This window comes from Oncorhynchus kisutch, linkage group LG13 (genome assembly GCF_002021735.2).
Source record: "Oncorhynchus kisutch isolate 150728-3 linkage group LG13, Okis_V2, whole genome shotgun sequence".
In the NCBI taxonomy this organism is placed as follows: Eukaryota; Metazoa; Chordata; class Actinopteri; order Salmoniformes; family Salmonidae; genus Oncorhynchus; species Oncorhynchus kisutch.
The window spans coordinates 15139101-15145100 of record NC_034186.2 but is presented as its reverse complement, the minus strand read 5'-3'; the positions used below and the strand labels follow the sequence as shown (position 1 = coordinate 15145100).

At 62.5% G+C, this 6000-nt stretch overlaps 1 protein-coding gene across 7 annotated transcripts in view; it reads right to left on the bottom strand.

Annotated features, from left to right (window-relative positions):
- Window positions 1-6000, bottom strand: part of LOC109903041 (SH3-containing GRB2-like protein 3-interacting protein 1) — a 213007-nt gene that overhangs the window by 28692 nt on the left and 178315 nt on the right. The gene's annotated exons all lie outside the window — the stretch shown is intronic.

Genomic DNA, 6000 nt, shown 5'->3' with positions numbered 1-6000 from the left:
CAACAATGCAGTTAAAAAGTAAGACAAATATTTGCTAAAAAAAAGGAAATAGTAACACAATAAAAACAATAACAAGGTTATATACAAGGAGAACAGTACCGAGCCCTGGGGCGAGTCTGTGACAGGTCAGTGGGGGACAGACAGGGATGTACCTGGGGGTTGGGGCATTGGGGAGGGGCGAGTCTGTGACAGGTCAGTGGGGGACAGACAGGGATGTACCTGGGGGTTGGGGCATTGGGGAGGGGCGAGTCTGTGACAGGTCAGTGGGGGACAGACAGGGATGTACCTGGGGGATGGGGCATTGGGGAGGGGCGAGTCTGTGACAGGTCAGTGGGGGACAGACAGGGATGTACCTGTGGGTTGGGGCATTGGGGAGGGGCGAGTCTGTGACAGGTCAGTGGGGGACAGACAGGGATGTACCTGGGGGTTGGGGCATTGGGGAGGGGCGAGTCTGTGACAGGTCAGTGGGGGACAGACAGGGATGTACCTGGGGGTTGGGGCATTGAGGAGGGGCGAGTCTGTGACAGGTCAGTGGGGGACAGACAGGGATGTACCTGGGGGTTGGGGCGAGTCTGTGACAGGTCAGTGGGGGACAGACAGGGATGTACCTGGGGGTTGGGGCGAGTCTGTGACAGGTCAGTGGGGGACAGACAGGGATGTACCTGGGGGTTGGGGCATTGGGGAGGGGCGAGTCTGTGACAGGTCAGTGGGGGACAGACAGGGATGTACCTGGGGGTTGGGGCATTGAGGAGGGGCGAGTCTGTGACAGGTCAGTGGGGGACAGACAGGGATGTACCTGGGGGTTGGGGCATTGGGGAGGGGCGAGTCTGTGACAGGTCAGTGGGGGATAGACAGGGATGTACCTGGGGGATGGGGCATTGGGGAGGGGCGAGTCTGTGACAGGTCAGTGGGGGACAGACAGGGATGTACCTGGGGGTTGGGGCATTGGGGAGGGGCGAGTCTGTGACAGGTCAGTGGGGGACAGACAGGGATGTACCTGGGGGTTGGGGCGAGTCTGTGACAGGTCAGTGGGGGATAGACAGGGATGTACCTGGGGGTTGGGGCATTGGGGAGGGGCGAGTCTGTGACAGGTCAGTGGGGGATAGACAGGGATGTACCTGGGGGTTGGGGCATTGGGGAGGGGCGAGTCTGTGACAGGTCAGTGGGGGACAGACAGGGATGTACCTGGGGGTTGGGGCATTGGGGAGGGGCGAGTCTGTGACAGGTCAGTGGGGGACAGACAGGGATGTACCTGGGGGTTGGGGCATTGGGGAGGGGCGAGTCTGTGACAGGTCAGTGGGGGACAGACAGGGATGTACCTGGGGGTTGGGGCGAGTCTGTGACAGGTCAGTGGGGGACAGACAGGGATGTACCTGGGGGTTGGGGCGAGTCTGTGACAGGTCAGTGGGGGACAGACAGGGATGTACCTGGGGGTTGGGGCATTGGGGAGGGGCGAGTCTGTGACAGGTCAGTGGGGGACAGACAGGGATGTACCTGGGGGTTGGGGCATTGAGGAGGGGCGAGTCTGTGACAGGTCAGTGGGGGACAGACAGGGATGTACCTGGGGGTTGGGGCATTGGGGAGGGGCGAGTCTGTGACAGGTCAGTGGGGGATAGACAGGGATGTACCTGGGGGTTGGGGCATTGGGGAGGGGCGAGTCTGTGACAGGTCAGTGGGGGACAGACAGGGATGTACCTGGGGGTTGGGGCATTGGGGAGGGGCGAGTCTGTGACAGGTCAGTGGGGGACAGACAGGGATGTACCTGGGGGTTGGGGCGAGTCTGTGACAGGTCAGTGGGGGATAGACAGGGATGTACCTGGGGGTTGGGGCATTGGGGAGGGGCGAGTCTGTGACAGGTCAGTGGGGGATAGACAGGGATGTACCTGGGGGTTGGGGCATTGGGGAGGGGCGAGTCTGTGACAGGTCAGTGGGGGACAGACAGGGATGTACCTGGGGGTTGGGGCATTGGGGAGGGGCGAGTCTGTGACAGGTCAGTGGGGGACAGACAGGGATGTACCTGGGGGTTGGGGCGAGTCTGTGACAGGTCAGTGGGGGACAGACAGGGATGTACCTGGGGGTTGGGGCGAGTCTGTGACAGGTCAGTGGGGGACAGACAGGGATGTACCTGGGGGTTGGGGCATTGGGGAGGGGCGAGTCTGTGACAGGTCAGTGGGGGACAGACAGGGATGTACCTGGGGGTTGGGGCATTGAGGAGGGGCGAGTCTGTGACAGGTCAGTGGGGGACAGACAGGGATGTACCTGGGGGTTGGGGCATTGGGGAGGGGCGAGTCTGTGACAGGTCAGTGGGGGATAGACAGGGATGTACCTGGGGGATGGGGCATTGGGGAGGGGCGAGTCTGTGACAGGTCAGTGGGGGACAGACAGGGATGTACCTGGGGGTTGGGGCATTGGGGAGGGGCGAGTCTGTGACAGGTCAGTGGGGGACAGACAGGGATGTACCTGGGGGTTGGGGCGAGTCTGTGACAGGTCAGTGGGGGATAGACAGGGATGTACCTGGGGGTTGGGGCATTGGGGAGGGGCGAGTCTGTGACAGGTCAGTGGGGGATAGACAGGGATGTACCTGGGGGTTGGGGCATTGGGGAGGGGCGAGTCTGTGACAGGTCAGTGGGGGACAGACAGGGATGTACCTGGGGGTTGGGGCATTGGGGAGGGGCGAGTCTGTGACAGGTCAGTGGGGGACAGACAGGGATGTACCTGGGGGTTGGGGCATTGGGGAGGGGCGAGTCTGTGACAGGTCAGTGGGGGACAGACAGGGATGTACCTGGGGGTTGGGGCGAGTCTGTGACAGGTCAGTGGGGGACAGACAGGGATGTACCTGGGGGTTGGGGCGAGTCTGTGACAGGTCAGTGGGGGACAGACAGGGATGTACCTGGGGGTTGGGGCATTGGGGAGGGGCGAGTCTGTGACAGGTCAGTGGGGGACAGACAGGGATGTACCTGGGGGTTGGGGCATTGAGGAGGGGCGAGTCTGTGACAGGTCAGTGGGGGACAGACAGGGATGTACCTGGGGGTTGGGGCATTGGGGAGGGGCGAGTCTGTGACAGGTCAGTGGGGGATAGACAGGGATGTACCTGGGGGTTGGGGCATTGGGGAGGGGCGAGTCTGTGACAGGTCAGTGGGGGACAGACAGGGATGTACCTGGGGGTTGGGGCATTGGGGAGGGGCGAGTCTGTGACAGGTCAGTGGGGGACAGACAGGGATGTACCTGGGGGTTGGGGCGAGTCTGTGACAGGTCAGTGGGGGATAGACAGGGATGTACCTGGGGGTTGGGGCATTGGGGAGGGGCGAGTCTGTGACAGGTCAGTGGGGGATAGACAGGGATGTACCTGGGGGTTGGGGCATTGGGGAGGGGCGAGTCTGTGACAGGTCAGTGGGGGACAGACAGGGATGTACCTGGGGGTTGGGGCATTGGGGAGGGGCGAGTCTGTGACAGGTCAGTGGGGGACAGACAGGGATGTACCTGGGGGTTGGGGCATTGGGGAGGGGCGAGTCTGTGACAGGTCAGTGGGGGACAGACAGGGATGTACCTGGGGGTTGGGGCATTGGGGAGGGGCGAGTCTGTGACAGGTCAGTGGGGGACAGACAGGGATGTACCTGGGGGTTGGGGCGAGTCTGTGACAGGTCAGTGGGGGACAGACAGGGATGTACCTGGGGGTTGGGGCATTGGGGAGGGGCGAGTCTGTGACAGGTCAGTGGGGGATAGACAGGGATGTACCTGGGGGTTGGGGCATTGGGGAGGGGCGAGTCTGTGACAGGTCAGTGGGGGATAGACAGGGATGTACCTGGGGGTTGGGGCATTGGGGAGGGGCGAGTCTGTGACAGGTCAGTGGGGGACAGACAGGGATGTACCTGGGGGTTGGGGCATTGGGGAGGGGCGAGTCTGTGACAGGTCAGTGGGGGACAGACAGGGATGTACCTGGGGGTTGGGGCATTGGGGAGGGGCGAGTCTGTGACAGGTCAGTGGGGGACAGACAGGGATGTACCTGGGGGTTGGGGCATTGGGGAGGGGCGAGTCTGTGACAGGTCAGTGGGGGACAGACAGGGATGTACCTGGGGGTTGGGGCGAGTCTGTGACAGGTCAGTGGGGGACAGACAGGGATGTACCTGGGGGTTGGGGCATTGGGGAGGGGCGAGTCTGTGACAGGTCAGTGGGGGACAGACAGGGATGTACCTGGGGGTAGGGGCATTGGGGAGGGGCGAGTCTGTGACAGGTCAGTGGGGGACAGACAGGGATGTACCTGGGGGTTGGGGAATTGGGGAGGGCCGAGTCTGTGACAGGTCAGTGGGGGACAGACAGGGATGTACCTGGGGGTTGGGGCATTTGGGAGGGGCGAGTCTGTGACAGGTCAGTGGGGGACAGACAGGGATGTACCTGGGGGTTGGGGCGAGTCTGTGACAGGTCAGTGGGGGACAGACAGGGATGTACCTGGGGGTTGGGGCGAGTCTGTGACAGGTCAGTGGGGGACAGACAGGGATGTACCTGGGGGTTGGGGCATTGGGGAGGGGCGAGTCTGTGACAGGTCAGTGGGGGACAGACAGGGATGTACCTGGGGGTTGGGGCATTGGGGAGGGGCGAGTCTGTGACAGGTCAGTGGGGGACAGACAGGGATGTACCTGGGGGTTGGGGCATTGGGGAGGGGCGAGTCTGTGACAGGTCAGTGGGGGACAGACAGGGATGTACCTGGGGGCTGGGGCATTGGGGAGGGGCGAGTCTGTGACAGGTCAGTGGGGGATAGACAGGGATGTACCTGGGGGTTGGGGCATTGGGGAGGGGCGAGTCTGTGACAGGTCAGTGGGGGACAGACAGGGATGTACCTGGGGGTTGGGGCATTGGGGAGGGGCGAGTCTGTGACAGGTCAGTGGGGGACAGACAGGGATGTACCTGGGGGTTGGGGCATTGGGGAGGGGCGAGTCTGTGACAGGTCAGTGGGGGACAGACAGGGATGTACCTGGGGGTTGGGGCATTGGGGAGGGGCGAGTCTGTGACAGGTCAGTGGGGGACAGACAGGGATGTACCTGGGGGTTGGGGCATTGGGGAGGGGCGAGTCTGTGACAGGTCAGTGGGGGACAGACAGGGATGTACCTGGGGGTTGGGGCATTGGGGAGGGGCGAGTCTGTGACAGGTCAGTGGGGGACAGACAGGGATGTACCTGGGGGTTGGGGCATTGAGGAGGGGCGAGTCTGTGACAGGTCAGTGGGGGATAGACAGGGATGTACCTGGGGGTTGGGGCATTGGGGAGGGGCGAGTCTGTGATAGGTCAGTGGGGGACAGACAGGGATGTACCTGGGGGTTGGGGCATTGGGGAGGGGCGAGTCTGTGACAGGTCAGTGGGGGACAGACAGGGATGTAACTGGGGGTTGGGGCATTGGGGAGGGGCGTGGGCATAGCTGACAGATGAAAAGGGGACAGACAGAGATGTACCTGGTGGTTGGGGCATTGGGGCGGGGGTGTGGGCGTAGCTGACAGATGAAAAGGGGACAGACAGAGATGTACCTGGGGGTTGGGGCATTGGGGAGGGGGTGTGGGCGTAGCTGACAGATGAAAAGGGGAAAGACAGGGATGTACCTGGGGGTTGGGGCATTGGGGAGGGGCGTGGGCGTAGCTGACAGATGAAAAGGGGACAGACAGGGATGTACCTGGGGGTTGGGGCATTGGAGAGGGGCGTGGGCGTAGCTGACAGATGAAAAGGGGACAGACAGTGATGTACCTGGGGGTTGGGGCATTGGGGAGGGGGTGTGGGCGTAGCTGACAGATGAAAAGGGGACAGACAGTGATGTACCTGGTGGTTGGGGCATTGGGGCGGGGTGTGGGCGTAGCTGACAGATGAAAAGGGGACAGACAGTGATGTACCTGGGGGTTGGGGCATTGGGGAGGGTCGTGGGCGTAGCTGACAGATGAAAAGGGGACAGACAGTGATGTACCTGGGGGTTGGGGCATTGGGGAGGGGCGAGTCTGTGACAGGTCAGTGGGGGACAGACA